This window comes from Penaeus monodon, chromosome 18 (genome assembly GCF_015228065.2).
Source record: "Penaeus monodon isolate SGIC_2016 chromosome 18, NSTDA_Pmon_1, whole genome shotgun sequence".
Lineage (NCBI taxonomy): Eukaryota > Metazoa > Arthropoda > Malacostraca > Decapoda > Penaeidae > Penaeus > Penaeus monodon.
This window is the reverse complement of record NC_051403.1, coordinates 12,879,562-12,899,561: the sequence shown is the minus strand read 5'-3', so window position 1 is coordinate 12,899,561 and position 20,000 is coordinate 12,879,562. Positions and strand designations below refer to the sequence as shown.

Here is a 20,000-nt window from a genome sequence, read left to right as displayed (position 1 = left end):
GATCGTTTTAGGTAGCACTCTTCTCTTTTGTCAAACTTAACCAAATATTCAAAGTTTTTTTATATATATCTGTGGAATGTATAGGACCTAATAGATAATGTGCGGGCAAAAATATTGTCAGATATGGTGATTTTTGCACATAAAATGGTTAGTGACAGTCCGTCAGTCGGTCAGCATTTTCCTGAAAACACTGACTAACTGATTCACTGTCACTGACAAATTCCAAAGGACTTATTATAGAATTTTAAAAATATTTATTCATTTAAAATCCCCTGCTATTATACTAATACCATTTGAAGGGTCCAAAAAGAAAGCATTTAGAAAGGTCTCTTCCCCATATCAAAAAATGCAGGCCTGTTTTGCCTAGCAGACTGAAACAGTCCGTGCCGGGGAGTTTAAGTGAATAAATGTCCAAAAACTCTCTAAATTGGACCTTTTGAAGTTGTATATGTTTGTGCAAAAATCATAGTATTTGCAAATATTCTTGCTTGCAAATTGCTATAAGTCGTATACATTCCATTGATACGTAAGAATCTTTGAATATTTTGTTAGGTTTTACGAAAGATATGTAACTTTAAATGACCCAAGCCTGGTCAGTGGTCAGTGATTAGGGTTTTAATGTGTGCCCAACCAAAACATAATCTCATCAAGATAATGGCTTAACATATGTTTTCTATCTTTCTTTCTTTCTTTCTTTAAGTGTTGAATAGCTATCACCAAAATTAAATGAATATTTAGGGTATGTTGAGCAGTGTTTTATTATGCAGTTCAGTGGCAGTACCCGATTTTAGAGAAAAATTTGTTTTTCTAATGTATATTGTCATGCTTCAAATTTGGCAACTGTTTAGAATGCATTCACATGGCTAATCACAAAGATAGTGGTGTTGCTGGATTCCTCTAAGCCTCTACTAACCATATATGTAGGACATTTGCCACATAACCACACCAGACCTCCACATTCTTGACATCAAGTGCTCTTATGGAGTCATTTGTATGTAATTATAATTAATAAATTAAACTCACTATGGGCATGGCATGTCCATACATGCTATCCCTAGTGGGTACTTGGTTAATGACTATCAACTGGCACATAGCATCTCTCCTATAATGATTGAATGTGCATTTATGCGTTAATGAAACAGGCTTTACTAACAGTGCTGTTGTGCATGTTACGTTGCTTATCAGTGTGTGAAATATGGTGCCAAAGGTTTAATTACTGCTGATGTCAGTAGGTGATATTTCATATTTCTCTTTCAAAGGGTTGCCAGACACCTTGATATAATTATGTGCACCCATTAATAAACCACTGATATACCCCCAGATTAAAAAAAAAACATACACATTTGTCAAATTTATAGGTAAATGTTTACAATACCTTCACATAACTGATCAAGACAATATTAATATCAATGGATTTCTTTCAATCTTTACTATCTGTATTTATAGAAATTATCCTGATAGAATAATAGAATAAAATATGAATAATATACATTGAATTGGTCAACACTTAGTGAAATGCAGGGAGCTGTACTCCCTTTGTATGTACATCTCAATAGAGTATAGGACAGATGTAGCATCAGACAGTTCCATACATCAGTTGTACACTCTGTACACACTATCCTGCCATAAATATGTGGAGGATTCTTTGTCTTCCTTTGCAATGGTAGGGGGTCACATTAGACAATACAGAGACTTGTTCTGTGTATATTATTATTATAGTGATGGTAATTCTTTACAGTACAGATGCACATTCTAGAGACTAAATCCCTAAAACCATGTCAAAAAATTTAGTTAACAATCTAAGTTGCCATGACTGGGTATGCCCTTCAGGCACTGTTTATTAATTGTATTTACACACTGATAGCTCCCACTTCTTCACCCTTTTCCTTGATCTTTAGAAATGTTTTATTTTATTTCATATGGCAGTTATTATTATTAATGAATCTGTAATGGTTTTAATATCAACAATAATATTACCAGTATCAATATTACTAGCATTTGAAAAATTAGATTTTCCCCAAAAGTTCAAGGAAGGGTTAACATGGGTTTGATAAGACAGACTGTGTAAAGGTTGATCAATATTATTCTGAATTTATACATACAAGCAGTATTCTGTGTTTGAAAAAGGGTAGGGAATGAAAAAGACACAGTATAACTTGCATACTGGGTTCCTGTGGAATGGAGACATGGCTTTTTGTAATTTATTTCCTTATTCAATATTTAGAGATAGTATTTCAGTACTATTTTGGGTAGTCAGTTTCATTTTATTTGTTAAGGCTAGCATGGTTCTCATTGAAGATAAAGGGGTATTACCAGATCACCTCTGTATAGTATAAATAAACTGAATTGGTAACTATTCTGCTCTCTCTCTCTCTTTCTCTTTCTCTCTCTTTCTCTTTCTCTCTCTCTCTCTTTCTCTCTCTCTCTCTCTCTCTCTCTCTTTTCTCCTCTCTTGTCTCCTCATCTTTCTCTCTCTTTCTTTCTCTCTCTTCTTCTCTCTCTCTCTCTCTCTCTCTCTCTCTCTCTCTCTCTCCTCTTCTCTCATCTCTCTCTCTCTCTCTCTCTCTCTCTCCTCTCTCTCTCTCTCTCTCTCTCTCTCTCTCTCTCTCTCTCTGTTTTGTAAATTACTTATTCAATATTTAGAGATAATAGTTCAGTAATATTTTGGGTAGTCAGTTTCATTATTTAATGCTAGTATGGTTCTCATTAAAGATAAAGCAGTATGCCAAAATGCCATAGTATAGTATAAATAGGTCTCAACACGAGGCTCAACCAATTGCATATATTTTTGTTTTCTCCCCCTTTCCTTTTCCTTCTTTTCAATCACTTCTTCTGTCCACTTCCTAAGGTTTAAGAGCCATGCTGAAAGGCTGAGGCTGGCTTTGTCAGTCCTGAATGGTCTTGGAAATCCATTGGCATTGTGTTCCTTTAGTTAATCATCTAGCCCTCACCTGTCATAGGGACCCTTGGGGGTAAGGACTCTTCCCCACATTTTTCAGGCTTCCCATGGCTAATAATTGAGATTTTGTATCCTCATTAGGGTCATTAAGGCTTAACCCCTTCATCTAATAGTCAATCTAAATTTGATTTCTCTGGTTTCCCAACCCCTATCTCTCCTTTGATCACAGCTCCTACCACTGCTACTAGTACCCCCTCCTCAATGCTTGCTGTCAACTTGATCCATTCTGAATCATCCACCCAGGAGAATACAGCCCTTCCTCTCTCCCAACATCCTCCACTCCTTCTCTTCCTCCTATCCAGACTTCTCGATTTTCTACCCCCTCCTCCCTTATTACTACTTTTCATCCTTATTGTCATCCTTTACCTCACTCCAAACCATTCTATCTTCCTCCTTCCCTTGTCCTTCTACTATTTACACCTCTTCAGATCTTTTGAGTACTCTTTTTAGCCCAACTACTTGGGATCACAGCTCCTTACTCTGACAATCCCCTCCCCATCCAATATTGTCTCCAAAAACAAGTTGGTAAAGTTTCCATAAGCAGCCATCTCATGACCATTCAAATTGCTGTGCACAATCATGCATATGTGCCATTTGTGGTGGCTTCCATAATGTGCTTTACGGGAGCTGCCCTGCCTACAAGTTTGAGTAACAATTCCCTACAACTCTACCAGCGCTTATGCTTCTCCTCACTTTACCTGTCACACCAGGCAATATAAATGTTCCACTCCATCTACCACATTCTCTCCTATTCCCACCTCTTCCTCTGCTCCTCAGACATTTGTCTCCCTTTCTCCTCCTCTTAAGAAAACATTTGTTTTTCAGACCTCTACAGGAGGACATCCTCCTAAACATGACCCAAGAGAAAACCCATCTCTCTCATCCATCCTCCAATCTCTCTACTCCTATTCCCTCTACATTCAAAGTAACTGCAGACATCCATCCTCCACATGTTCCTCCTACCCCCCCTCTTCCTCTCACTTTCTTCCAGCACGACCCCATCCTCCCTTCTCCAGATCCTTCCCCACCTGACATTCTTCCTTGTACTTCATCTCCTTCCCCACCATTCGGGGTTAAATCAGGAGACAAATTATAAGCAAAGGGGGGGGGTCATTCTTGGAGTTAGGAGATGGGAATTTTTGCCACTTTTTCCTATTCACAAGAGACTTCTAAGTAGTGTGCAGTTTCTCAAGAGAATTACAGAATTAGGACCCTCAGAAAATAGGGGGGGAGGGTTCTAGGTATAAGGAAGATGTGTGTATGTATAGTTGAAAGAGGTGGCTACAATATATTATTTACTATTTATGGCAAATCTCTAAACTTTACTTTTCTGTCTTTCTTTCCAAAAGTCATGAAATCTGCATTTGTTTTGTTATACTGAAGGATAGAAGATGCTAAAAATTAAAAGAGTACCAATGTTGCTATTTTCTGATAGGTCTTCATAAAATGGTTTCCTTTGCATTTTTAGCAATTCTCAGTTGAATTCTTGACAGGATTCTTAATCATTTATTTCTTTTAAGGAACTTTAGATAAGTTTTCCTTTTCTTCACTTAATAGTGTGTTTCATAATGATTAGACTACTCTATTATTTGAAACATTGGGGAAAAAATGTGCTTGCAATTTTTACCAAAGTACCTAAATTGGTATTTATGTTTGCCTGGTATCATGCTTCATGAGAAGAAGTAGCCTTTCATTCTGCAAGCTTTTATGTGAAGTTAGAAAAAGATATATATTTTAGTCTGTAACCTCTTAATTTTATATTAACAAAATGATTAAGGAAATCTTTCCAATGTTCATTTATTTAGGTCATATTTGGCCTTGTTTTGTATGATTTTCCACATTGGCTTTCTAAATATGTACCAGTAACCTATCTAAATTCTTTAAAATAGATAGATCCTATACAGTGAGGAGGCAAAATGCTGTAGCTGATGCAAACAATAGTTTACTACTAATTGTGCAATGTGTTTGGTCCAGTTTGTTTCGTTTTTGTTTACCAGTTATCTAAAATAATGAATGAACTTCATATGAAAACGATTTTGTCCTTGATCTCAACAAGAACGTGTCTGTTTAACATTTGTCATCATCCTCTATGTTCAATTTTAAACATTATCATTCATTTATACAAAAATAAACTTAACTGTAACAGTGAATACAGTGAAAAAATGGATAACATCACTAACAGCCAATCAAATTCTTAGCTGTGACTGTATGTAAATTATGTGGGAATGTAACCTTGTGTTTGTGATGATATTTTTCTGCTGTGAACAAATTTTCTCAGAATTGAGAAATTTAAAAAGGAATTAAGTTTTATATATAAATTAAGATGTGAAATTTATGAAGCATTAAATTCACCTATGATCTGTTTATTTGTATTTAATTATCTATTGTTTTAAAAGAAATGTATTAATTTAGTAGGGGGGGGGGGTTAACAGTGCCTATTGGTAGACTCATTGGTTGCTGAGTACATGTCAAACCATCTATATGTAACAAAATTCACAAAAGCTACAAGGGACAGTACATAAATCTGTTGTCAGGGGGTTAAAAACCTTTGGATTAGAGAAATATACCTGAATGGTTAATATTGTGAAATTATACTTATAAATTATTAAATTATTTAGCTAGAATGAGTATTGTGGGTTTACATTCAGAAAGGGTACCAAAATCCCTAGAATTATTTCTTAGGATTTTCATAATATTCAAACAATTACAGATATTATTCTTTTTTTCAGTGACAGTCACTGCCGCCAAGATGCCTCCTAGGAAGAAACAAGAAGAGACAGACAAGCAGACTCGTATTGCCATCGTCAACAGCGAGAAATGCAAGCCAAAACGATGCCGTCAGGAATGCAAGAAGTCGTGTCCTGTGGTGAGAATGGGTAAACTCTGCATTGAGGTCACCATCAATGACAAGCTAGCATCCATCAGTGAGGAGCTTTGCATTGGATGTGGTATATGCGTGAAGAAGTGCCCATTTGATGCCATTATGATTATCAACTTGCCCAGTAACTTGGAGAAGGAAACAGTCCACCGTTTACAACAAGAATCCTCAAGCTTCATCGACTTCTGTTCCACGCCGAGGTGAAGTCCCTGGGATTGGTTGGCACAAATGGAATTGGGAAGTCGACAGCACTAAAGATCTTGGCTGGAAAACTGAAACCCAATCTAGGTCGCTTTGCAGATCCACCAGATTGGACTGATATTCTTACCTACTTCCGTGGTAATGAACTGCAGAATTACTTCACTCGCATCTTGGAAGATGATTTAAAAGCCATCATCAAGCCTCAGTATGTAGACCAGATTCCCAAGGCTGTCCAAGGCTCTGTCAAAGATCTGCTTAACAAAAAGAGTGATATTGGTAACTTGGATGAGATGCTCACTGTCCTGGATCTGCGGAGCGTCTTAGTGCGCAACATAGAAGATCTGTCTGGAGGAGAACTTCAGAGGTTTGCTATAGCAATGGTGTGCATTCAGAGGGCTAATATTTATATGTTTGATGAGCCATCCTCATATCTTGATGTCAAGCAGCGTTTGAATGCTTCACGTGCCATCGCTCCATGGTAAAAGAGGATAACTATGTGGTGGTGGTGGAGCATGACTTGGCTGTGTTAGATATCTTTCTGATTTCATCTGTTGTTTGTATGGCCAGCCAGGTTGCATATGGAGTGGTCACTGTACCATTCTCAGTGAGGGAGGGGATCAATGTTTTCCTTGATGGCTTTGTTCCAACAGAAAATCTTAGGTTCAGAGAGGAATCTCTCACCTTCAAAGTATCTGATCAGCTGAGTGAAGAAGAAATCAAGAGAATGTGTCGCTTAAAGTACCCCAAAATGACTAAGAAAATGGGTGACTTCCACCTTACAATAGATGCTGGCAACTTTACAGATTCAGAAATTATGGTGCTGCTTGGGGAAAATGGAACTGGAAAAAAAACTACATTCATTCGAATGCTTGCAGGACGATTGGAACCTGATGAAGGCAAGTCTGATTTACCAGAGCTGCACATATCCTACAAGCCACAGAAGATCAGTCCAAAAAGTCAGTCTACTGTGCGCAGCTGCTTCATGACAAGATCAGAGATGCATATATTCTCCCTCAGTTTGTTACAGATGTAATGAGCCTATGAAGATTGAAGAGCTCTTTGATCAAGAAGTCCAGCATCTTTCTGGAGGAGAATTGCAACGTGTGGCGTTGACTTTGTGTCTAGGTGTTCCTGCAGCTGTTTATCTTATTGATGAACCATCTGCTTACTTAGACTCAGAACAGCGTTTAGCTGCTGCTAAGGTCATAAAGCGTTTTATTATGCATGCCAAGAAGACTGCCTTTGTTGTAGAGCACGATTTCATTATGGCTACATACCTTGCAGACAGAGTCATTGTCTTTGAGGGTCAGCCATCAGTCAAGACATTGGCCAATGCACCCCAGACACTGGTGTCTGGAATGAACAAGTTCTTGGAGATGTTAGGAATCACTTTTAGACGTGATCCTAACAACTTTAGGCCTCGCATCAACAAGGACAGTAGCCAGAAAGATGTTGAACAGAAGAACTCTGGCAATTACTTCTTCCTTGATGTTGAAGGCAAAGGAGACTCAAAAAATGATAAAAAGCACTGAAATTTGATATCATTGGTGCTTACAATTTTATTAGAAATGCAGCTCTGGCTCCAAGCCACATACCATGAGCCATGCAGTGCTCTCGTATTCAGACATGGTGGATATAGATGTAGGGGCACAACTATCAGCAACCTCCCCATCATTCAGGCAAGAGCAACAACAACTGAAGGGAGTACTACAACAGCTGCATTTGTCTGCTATTAGATCTGTCAATATTGACTGTAAGGTTCCGTCTATATTTTTTTTCTCTCTTTTTTTATGGTGGAATTTCCTGCCTTGACTAAAAGCATTTCAGATTGTAAACCCTGCAACAGCAGTAAAAGATTGTTCCATCCATTTTGATTCGTATAGGGATTGTAATAGATTGCATTAATGCAGCAGTAGGGAGAATGAACAGCAGTACACCAATACCTCTTGCCAAACTCTCATACATGACATTATCTACTGTTCTGTCATGAAAACAATACAAATGATTCAACATGTCTTTAATGTTGATATTATAACTTGTATGTTTATTTTTACAATGTAATAGTAAATGAATTTAGATGGTTGATTGTTTTCCCTGTAATGCATACTCTTTAATTGTTGGAGCCTGAAAGGTTGTCTGCACCATCCAATGACATAGCTGTTTGCTATATTTCCATAATGAAAATTTCAAGCAGACTATAGGCTGCATTTGCTCATATCTCCAAACATGTTATTTTTAAGTGGTCCAAATTATGTTTATATTATATTATGAGGTCAATATTGAAATGGCAGTGATGGTATATTTGTTTCCTTTAGCCTTCCAAACTCCATGATTTAACAATCAAGAAATATATATATATATATATATATATATATATATATATATTATATATATATATATATATATATATATATATATTATAATCTTTTAGTTTATTGGCTGAGTGAAAATATAAATTACACACAGCATTGTCATGTAAGTACCCAGATGCTGAACAAATTTAATTGGAAATGCGGTAGAAATTGAGTCATTTAATGTATAAGTGGAAAACTAGTGTTTTTTGAAATGGCAAAAGTGTGTAGTATAATTAAAAGAAAACAGTTTGGTCTTGATGGCCATTCTGTGATAAACGCCACTAATGACTTGAGGTGTTGACAGGACAAACATTTTTTAATAAATAAATAAAACTCGGATCTATACTTTCTGTAAATATTCGCTCTTTTATTTTAAAGCAGTTTATGAAAGATATCGAGAAGCCAAGCACGAGATCTTTTTGGAAATACAGATGACAGGATGTTAGAAAATGAAGGGTGGGTGTATATCCACCTATCGTAGCATCGTTGTTTAGCAACCAGAACCCCCTCATTCGCTTGCTCGTTGTCGTGGGGGGGGGGGGGGTAGGAGACGGGGACTGAGGCCCACTGTAAGGTATCGCCCCTAATTTGGTCCTGGGCCCACGCCTCAACTGATTTTGCATGGTCTTTCCTTTTCCTTTTTTTCATCCCCCTATTCTGTCCATTTATCCTAATCGTTCAACTCATGTTTGCCCTTTTCGTCGCAATACTTTTATCATAGTGCTCCCTACTCCCTTAATTCTTTCCCTTCTAAAACTTTTACCTCCCCCTCTCTACCCTTTTTACTACCATGCTACCCTCTAGTATTGTTCAACCTGTAACTTTACCATATTCATGAACTGATACCCAACTCTTTTGCTACTCTACCATAGCGCCATATGACCATTAATGTCATATAATTCTTCCTTGCCGGGGAGCTTTGCCCTCAATCCTCACGCTATCACTATACTTTGAATACGGTGCTAATGACGATGTTGACGCGGCAGAAAATTTTCATTAATTAAATAAATATCAACAAGAATCCATACCCATACCATGGACCTCGCCTGTACTAATTTTGCATGGTCTTCATTCCTTTTCCTTCTCTTCTTTATCCATTCTTCTGTCCACTTACATCCTAACCGTTAATTCATAATTACCATTTTTGCCACAATACTTTGTCATAATTATGTATGACCTTTATGTCTGACACAAACATCGCCTTGTGAAAAAAAAAAAAAAATCTTATTTGGAGGCTTCACCCCCAAGCCCCACCCTGTCGCTATATTATGAATACGCCGCCAATGACCTTAGATGTTGACGTGGCAGGATTTTTTAAATAAATTAATGAATGTCAACCATAACACCGTCACGGAGACTGAAACCCAAAGTAGGGGATCAACCCTACCTAGGACCTCCCTGCCGTGAACTTCAGCCCTTGCCTCAACAAACTGTACTTTCTTCTCATACTTTCCTTTTACTTCTCTTCTCATCCCTTCTGTCCACTTAGGGTAGTCGTTCACTCATTTTTGCTCTTTTTTTCCACAAACATAATGCTATAGATAGCATCATAATCATAATGCTATAGATAGTGGCTTCGGCCCAAGCCCCCTATCGCTGTATTTTGAATACGCCGCTGATGACCGATGTTGACGCGGCAGAAAATGTTCATTAATTAAATAAATACCTTGGACCTTTCTTTCCCTTTCTCTTTCATTCTCTTCTTCACCCCCTTCTGTCCACTTATCTTCATGGTAATTCACTATAACTCCCTTCGCCACAATATTTTATCATAATGCTATGTGACCTTTGATATCTAATACATTTGTTTTAACCCCGAACTCTTCTAGGAATCACAAAAATCGCCATATAAACCAAAAACTTACTTGGGGCTTCGCCCCCCAGCCCCAAACCTATGGTTTTTATTTGAATACGCCGCCTAGTGATCTAGATGTGGACGCGGCAGATTTTTTCAATAAATAAATAACCTCTAATAAGATACGGTGACACAACCTTCAGGCATCATCACGAAACCTACGTGGTTTTCACGACTGCAGCCTTGGCTTCAAGTTCAGCTCTTCAGTTAGCAGCAACCTTGTACACTTTCTTTCATTATGTAGTCATTTACGAAAAAAAAAAGAGGTTTCTGGCTGGTTTACACTCCGTGCATGTGAATGTGGTGTACAAAGGCTTCACTAAGATACATTTTTTGGTTTGACAATCCCCAATCACAGTCAGCAGTCCATGGCGGTAATTTCTCGAATTAACCACTACGGTCACCACCTTACCACAGCTCGATCTACCGTGTGGACAACGCAGATGGGAGCCGATGGTCGCTGGGGACAGCTCGATCTGGTAACACTGCTAAATAAGCGGGGGGGGGATCCACTCACCGGCCATTTCCCTACGGTTTGGAGCCTAAGGTGTGAGAGCCGTGTTGAAAAGATGAAATGTTGACCTTCTGCAAGTCATGAACGGCCTAGGGGAGCCATGGGTACGGTATTCCCCTGTTTAGTTGTCTTGCCATTACCTATCAAGGGGACCCTGAGGAGTGGACTTTTCCCACAACATACTCTAGGCTTACCATGGCCAGTAATGAAGATTCTGTACCCCTATTAGTGGCAATGAGGTTTGCCCCTTCACGAACTTTACGGACTCCGATTCTCCTGGTTCCCCGACCCCAGGCTCTCCTTTGACCACGACTATGAACACTACTACTACTACCTCCTCCCCAACGCCTACTATCACCTAAGTCCATTCCAAGTCATCCACCCAGATCATTACTCAGCCTCCAGAAAAGAATCCTCCTTCTCAACATTCTCTACTTCATCTCCACCTCCATAGCTTTCTTCTTTTACTGCTGCCTCCTCCCGTCCAGCAACCTAATTGTCCATCACTCCGCAGTTGTATCTCATTCAACACTACTCCCTTTTCCATACGTTCCCCGTCCATCTACTGCCCCAACCTCTACAAACCTTTTCAATATTCTGTTTAGCCCAGCCAAATGTGATCGAATTTTCGTGATCCCCTCTACAGCCCATTACTCCTCTTCCTGCAAGGTCCAAAAACAAGTAGGTAAAGTTTCCCTCCGCCTTGTAACAGTTATACCTGAATCTCAAACTAAAGTATTGTCAACCCTAACTATCTTCAATGGTAAATCGATTCCTGCCCAGCCTCATCCCTCCTTCAATACTTATAACGGAACTGTCTCCACCTCCCCGACAAACTACCCTGTCTACGACAAGGATTGTTCGGACTGGAGAAGACTTGCTTGCCTGCCTCGTGGACAGTTCAATGCTTCCCCCTAGGGGCCGCCGTAAATCCTCCACCAATATTGCGATTACTTTCCGTAGACGTGACATCCTTGATGTTTACATCGGCCGAGAATTCCTCCCTGTCCGACCACATCATTCTCCCTCCCGTTAATGTCAGAATTGTTGGCGTCTAGACCACCCTGTCAAATACTGCCGCCCCAGTGTGCCCAACCTGGTCATGATCATCAAACTGCTCTGCAAGTCATGCACATGTGCCAAATGTGGAGGCTCCCTTAATATTATAGGGACTGTCCTACGTAAAGCTTTGTGTTAGGTGACAACTCCCAGATTCAAACTTGGCCTTACTTAACGTGAGACCAGGCAGGAAGCACGTCAACGAGATCTTTCTCTCACTCCCAACTCCAATGCTGCCTTTCACTCTACTCCTCCCCCTTCTTCCCAAGATATTTCTACACCCCTCCCCTTGTATCTATTCCTCCTCCATCCTCCGCTTCCACTTCCACCCCGACACCAACCCCTCTCCCTCCCGAGTAAACTCATGGACCACGGGTTCTATATTTTCATATCTAATAAATCTTGCCCTCCATATCCAAAACATATATTTTAGGGGGGGGGGGGGGGGGGGGGGGCAGCAGAAGCTCTGCTTCTGTGTGGAGCACCATGCTCAATGGTGGCCCGTTCTCATTGGACATAATAGTGAAGGAAAATGAGGAACGTTGGTGAAGAGAAAAACATAACAATGTATGAATGTATGTATGTGTGTGTGTATATATATATATATATATATATATATATATATATATATATATATATATATATATATATATATAATATATATATATATTATATATATATATATATATATATAATGTGTGTGTGTGTCCGTAATTTTTTAGAAATAAAAAAGTTGTGACGAAGGTTGTAATACTTCATGAAAAACTATAGCGAAAATTTTACCAAAAAAAAATCTTTAAGATTGTAGGCCCGCACTCACTGACTTCGCACACTTTGTTTTGTTTACATTTACGCGAACGCTCGACACCCCAGGAACACGGAAAAAGCGACTAAGTGCTAGTTACGCAAGGAAATTGGTTGAGATGATTTTCCTGTTTGAAACCCTATAAAAAGTGGTAAAGAAGAAAAAGAAGTAGAGATGATTTTCCACCAGTTAAGCCGACTTTGCTGTCATCAGCAGTGTCAGCATATAGTTCGCTCTCTCCGTTATGCCTCGACTGTTTATGCTCTCTCTTCAGGTAAGCCCTAAAACGAAATTAAAAGTAAAGTAATTATACTTTATTTTTTAGAGAAGATTAGTATTGTCAGCATCGCATTTTATTGGACAGTGTATTAGGATATACTGTTTAGTTGACTATCAATGCTAAGAAGAATACAGTATCAACAGTATCTTTCAATTTCACGACACTTTAACATTGTGGATATAAATAATTTAAGAAATTTGTCTTCCAGGACAAGGAAAATGTGGTGTGGCAGTTGTCCGAGTAACAGGTACAGAGCCAGAGATGTATTCACTTGATGACATTGCCAGGACTCTTCCAGAACCGAGAAAAGCTACTTTTGCGACGCATCATTCATCAAATACTGGTAGTAATGCTCATAATCTGATTTGGAGGTTTATCAATAAATAGATAAATTCTAACAAAAATGCTTAACTGTATTTGCCAAAAACAAAAGTTAATGATATTATTTTGTTTTTTTCTGATATATAAAATTATTATTGGGTAATGGTGGACTAATATTTAAAAAATTGTTAGTGTTAATTTGCAGTTTATAGTTATTATATTTTTCATGGAATATAAGTTTTATTAGAATACATGAATGCTGAGCATTTTTTTTTAAGAAATTAAGAAAATTACTATAGCACCCCATGATAAAATAACTGCCCAATTTATTTTTTCCCCACCCTCAAGAGAAGTGTGAAAAAAGTGAAGTGTAGTTAAATGTACTGTGGCATCCTCAATATTTTACAGAAATATATCTTTTACCACGGGACAATTAAAAAAATTTTCTTTACACTTTGAAAATTGCTCTCTGCCCATCATTCATACGATTTTCTGTAAAATGGTATTTCTTGATGGGTTTTTGGTTCTCAGGTTTTGTATTTTTTCTCATTTTTCCCTTCACCCTGCAGCTATTTTCTAATTCCATTTTTTATGACTAGCACTTTAAACATTGATGCATATTCTACATCAGAAAAAGTGTTTGCATTCTTTGAAACAAATATTTTTTTGTGTTTGGTTTACAAGAGTTATCATTTTTATATTTTTCCCACCCTTCTTTTTTGGAGCTGTAATTCTGAGCTGAACTAGGGTTCTCTTACTTGCAGGTGAAGGATTAGACCATGGTTTGGTTCTGTGGTTTCCAGGCCCAAGGAGTTTTACAGGAGAAGATAGCTGTGAGCTGACAATTCATGGAGGATCAGCTGTAGTTAAGCTGTCTTCTCCAGTCTAGTGCCTTGCAGGGCTTTCATCCAGCAAAACCAGGTTTGTAGAATGCTTGTGTTTTTCTTTTTTAATCAACCCCAAACAATTTTTCACCTTCAGTTAATATATATTTTTCTTTGCTTTAATATTTTTAGGTGACTTCACAAAAAGAGCATTTTATAATGGCAAGCTAGACCTTATGCTGTAGAGGGGTTAGGAGATCTCACCCTGCTGAAAATGAGGCACAAAGGAAACAGGCTTCAGAAAAGATGGAAGGCGCTTTAGCAAAATTGTACATGGGTTGGGGGGATGCTCTCCTTTTTTGTCGGGGAAATCTGGAAGCCTACATAGATTTCAGTGAGGACGAAAATATTGAGGTGAGTATTTTTTTTTTCTTTCTTTCTTTTTTCTTTCTTTCTTTTTTTCCTTACTTAGTTAGGTTTGAACTCTGCCAAGGGTATGAATCATAATATAACATCATTTTGCTTTCCCAAAACATTGATTAATGTTTTCATTAAAGGTCTGGTTCTTGGGTGTTGTTAAATAGATTTGTTGATATTATTTTAAACAATAACTGTGATTCTGATAATATTAATCCTGCAATTTCTTTTGACTAGTAGGGTGGAGTTGTAGCAGAGGTGGAGGAAAAGATATTCAAACTCATTGGAGAAATGAGAAAAAAATCTGGCAGATGAAAGACGAGGAGAACGACTTAGAAGTGGCCTTCACCCCGCTATCCTTGGGCGGCCCAAAAACTGGAAAGAGCAGCTTCCTTAATGCTCTTGTACAAAGACCTGCAGCCATAGTCTCTTCCATTCCTGGTAAGATATTGGTACTTCTTTGTAAATTTCTTAATGATGCTTTGTAATGGCAATGACACCATGGATATACTGTTGTCTAGAATTTAGAGAAATGTATGACAAATTTTTGTTATTATGGCTCTCTTAGTTCCCTTTGTATTTAAATTATCATCCTTTTTTATGAAATCTAAATTCTGTTACTTTCATTTGGGGAACTACCCGAGACATTTGAAACTTCTCGGGACCTTGGGGGTTCCCCTTTTTTTCGTGACAGCGGGCTCCATAAGACTGAGACCATTGAGAGGAAGGTTTAAAAGAGCTTAGAAAGAGCTAAACAGGTTGATGTTGCTGGATTTTATGGAAGTACAGAAATTCAAAATTTTAAAGTGAAAAAAGGAATATTTGATGGGAATCTTTTTTTAAAACATTACTTCTTAGATTTGGATATTCAGTGAGAATAAACCCACATACCAACCATGAGTTAAGTGGGTTAAAAAAAAAATTATTATTTTGATAAAAAAAATTTGATCTAGAAACAGATAAAGGGACAAGCAAGAATTAACATGTTTTGAGTGTGTATGTTCATTTATCTCTTAAGACTTATAAGATTTGAGTCATCATTTCTCAAATTAAGGAAATTTTGGGCTTCTCAGTGTGAGGTAGGAACGAAGAGAACCAGTACTTACATCAGCAAGACACAAATCACATTATATCGATTTCAATGCCCTTCTGACTGTTTTTGGATCTGATAGTTTCAAAGACGGCCAGTGACTTTTTAAAAGGGGTGATATATAAAACCCAATGAGGAAGGCATAGAGATAAAACAAAAAACCCAAAGGAAGTTCCCCCCCGTTTCTTTTTGAAGATTTAGATTCTAAAAATTCTTCCCTCAGAAGAGACACTTTTGCTGCACTCACCATCTTCAAGGGCTACCAACCCCTTTGGTGGTTACTGGTCAAATAACCCCAGAGGATGTTCTTGATCAGATTTTATTCATTCTGTTGGAAAAAATTTTGTATATGTTATTTTTTTCTATAAAACATAATATGATTTAGTATTTATCTATTCCTCAGTCTTTGTAACATGTCAAGACAATCAGATTTTAATTCAAGCACACTACAATTTTTTTTTTTCCCCCAAACAGAATGAGTTTAGGGGTTTAAATTTTAAATGAAAAAAAAGAACTTACTAGAAAGCACTCAATTATCTTTTTTATCAATGTAAATGTTTTGATATTTAAAAAAAATTTTTACCTGGGTTTTTTTTTTATTATTCATTTAGATTTTCCAGTTCAACCCTTTTTGTCAATTGATCTGGCTTTTAAAACATAAAAGAAGTTTTTAAAACCCTCGTTGGGGATGATTTGAGATATTTTTAAAAATGTTTTAATGTTGACAAAGGATAGAAAGAATTAGATAGCAAGAAATTGAAAAATAAAAACAAACCAACACATGAAAAATACTGACTCTATATACTAAAGTTTAACGTTTTTTATATATATAATATATATATTATATATTAATATATATATATATATTTTATATTTATTATATTATATAATATATTTTTTTTTTTTTTTTTTTTTTTTTTTTTTTTCTCCCAAAAATAAGAAAATAAATGAAAAAAACACTAAGGTAATTTATGCTACAATTTTTAATAAATATTTTATAAAGGGTATAAAGAGGTCCTATATACTTTTCTTTACATCAGTCAGTTTTTCAGGGTCCCTGAAACTCAGATCCTCAAGAAGAGGATACCTTTTATCCATGAACGGAGGGGGTGGGGGAGATACTTAAACGTGACGTTAAGCCCGTAGAGTTCGATATTTTGTCAGATAATCAATTTTGGCTATACTGTTTTGGTCGAAAAGGTAGAGTGTGAGTATTATCAGCGATTCAACTCGAATTGTTTTAAATAAACATCCTTACCATTATACCATTTGCTGCCACACACGGGTGTAAAACAGCTGATATGAAATACAAGTAACTCCCCCGAGAGTTCGATCTTTTTTTCATTATTTATTTCCTTTTTTACATAAGAAGTTCTGAATTAAGAATCGCTGATCTAATAATGATAAACCAGAGTTGTCCGAAATACAGCTGGGGCGCATATATGAATTGTAATTGAATTTTTAGAAGAAACCGGAAAATTATTGGTTTTTTAAAGAAACCTTTCCCTAACAGCTTCGTTATGAAATGGATGAATAAAAAGAAAGAAGGAACAGAAAAGATGACGAAGAGAATATGTGTATACAAAACCACCAACACACGCGCGCCGCGCGCTATATAATATAATATATATATATATATATATTTTATATATATATATATATATATATATATATATTTTTTATAAAAATAAAATATATTTTACACGTTCATATATATATATATATATATATATATATATTATATATATATATATATATATAGCACGTTTCATATATATATATATATATATATATATATAATATATAAAATATAATTTTATATACCATACATATATATACCACACGTGTGGTCTGTTATACCCTACACACACACACACACACAAAACACACAACACACACACACACACGCAAAATAATATATAAAATTTTATATATATATATATTTATTTTATATATTTTATATATATATATAATATATATATGGAGTAGCGATAGCATCAAACTACTTCAACGTCATAGTAGAGGTAACAATGGTTGACGAGCAATGGCAAAAAGGAGACTGAAGCATGCTTTTTGCGTCGTTTCTTGTTGTTTTTGTAACTCCTATCAATGTTGTAAACTCGATGAGAAGAGGCGTTTACACCAAACACATCTGTGGCAGACAATTTATCCGCATTGTACTGGGCGACTTCAGTGCGGTATCCGGCTTGATTGAACTGGCTACGAGATATCTGTCGGTTTCCCCACGGCTTTGGGAGTGATTTCTCAGCCAGCAAGAAACAGCCTCCTTCTCCGAGACTTTGCTAAATCTCAGAGATTAGGACTTCTGGCTCCTGGCTTTAGCGCTCCAACCTGCACCCTTGAATTTTGTAAAGTGATACGGGACTGTGGCCAAGGAGATCGACCACATTCTTGTCAGGACTCGTAGGAAAAATCCTCCAGAACTGCAGGGTTTACCGGAGTGCCGACTTCTGTGGCACTGACCATAGGCTGGTTGTGGCTACCCTACGGGTACACTTCAAAATCCCCTTCTTTCCAGTTTCCACTCCAGGTGTTTCACTTGGACAGATTGAGGGAGGAAGAGTGTGCCCGTGGGTTTTGCCACAGCAGTCTCTGATCGGTTCACAGAACTCGAAAACCTGACGGACCCAGTAGCTCTGTGTGAGTCCTTTAAGCGCGAAACATCCGAGGACAAAGCAGAATTTCATCTCACTGGAGGCACTAGAGGCCACAGATTCGTGTAGCGTGGCTCGACTGAATAGAATCAGGATTTGCGCCTTGGTGCTTGGGCTCGGACACTGCTGAGAAGGGAATCTTGCTGAGGAAAATGAAGGCCATTTCTTAGTAAATGGCCTTTGCCCTGACTACAAGCCCTGGAAAAATTTAAATCCAATACCTCCTCGCCTCCAGCAGTTAGTCTGAACGCAAGTAGTGTCACAATACGTTGTCCCGACCCACCATTATCGAGGAAAAGGGAAAAGGGAAAAAAAGGATGGGAAAGCTGCAAGCATATGTGATTTCCTGTTGCAATGCCAAAGGCTGGAGGTGAACATATATATATATATTTTATATAAAATATATAATATATATATATAATATATATATATATATATTATATATATATCTGCGTGTGTTGGTGTGTGTGTGTGTGTGTGTGTGTGTGTGTGTGTGTGTGTTTTACACACACACACAAAGACACATGCACACATATGCATGCTCTTCGTACTGTACCATATATGTGTGTGTATCTCTATACATGTGTGTAAACACACACACACACACACAAATAAATAAATATAAATATATATATATATATATAATATTATATATATATATATATATAAAATATTATATATATTATATATATATATATATAAAATATTAATTTTATATATAATAAAAATATATATATTATCTATTTTTTTTTTGTTTGTTTTTTGTGTGTGTGTGTGTGTTGTGTGTGTGTGTGTGTGTGTGTGTGTGTGTGTGTTTTAAAGTATGTATATAATATATGGTGTAAATATATATATATATATTTTATATATATATATTTTAATATATATATATGTTTTTTTTTTTTTTTTTTTGTGTGTGTGGGTGTGTGTTGTGTGTGGTGTGTGTGTGTGTTTTGTGTGTGTGTGTGTGTGGTGTGTGTGTAAACACATGCAAAATACAAAACACACACACCCCACACACACCACACACACACACACACACACACACACACACACACACCACACACAACACATATAATTTTATATATATATATATATATATATTTTAAAATTTTATATATATATATAGTATATTATATATATATATATATATATTTTATATATATAAATATATATACATATATATATATATAATATATATATATTATATATATATATATATATATATATATATGTGTGTGTGTGTGTGTGTGTGTGTGTGTGTGTGTGTGTGTGTGTGTGTGTGTTTGTTGTTTTTTTTTTATATATATATATATATATATATATAATATTTTAATATTTTATATTATTTTATATATAATATTTATTTTATAATATACATATATATAAAATATATAATATATATATATTTATATATATTATATATATAAAATATATTTTATTTAATAAAACATACATAAATTTTAAAAATATATTAAAAACTTTTTATAAAATATAATTATATATATATATATATATTATATATATATATATGCCCTATCTATCTATATATCTAAATATCTATCTATCCATCTATCTATCTATCCCTATATATTTTATATTATATATTAAATATAATATATATATATATATATATATATATATATATATATATATTATATATAAAATATAATATTTTGTATTTTGTTATATATATTATTACAAATATATAATATATTATATTATATTATATAATATAATAATAATATATATATATATTTTTTTTTTT

The 20,000-nt window shown here is 36.0% G+C and overlaps 2 pseudogenes; both read left to right on the top strand.

Annotated features, from left to right (window-relative positions):
- LOC119584268 overlaps positions 1 to 8,337 on the top strand; it is a 9,260-nt pseudogene extending 923 nt beyond the window's left edge.
- A 4,287-nt stretch (positions 8,338 to 12,624) lies between these two features.
- LOC119584626 lies at positions 12,625 to 16,050 on the top strand (annotated as a pseudogene).
- Positions 16,051 to 20,000: the final 3,950 nt, after the last annotated feature.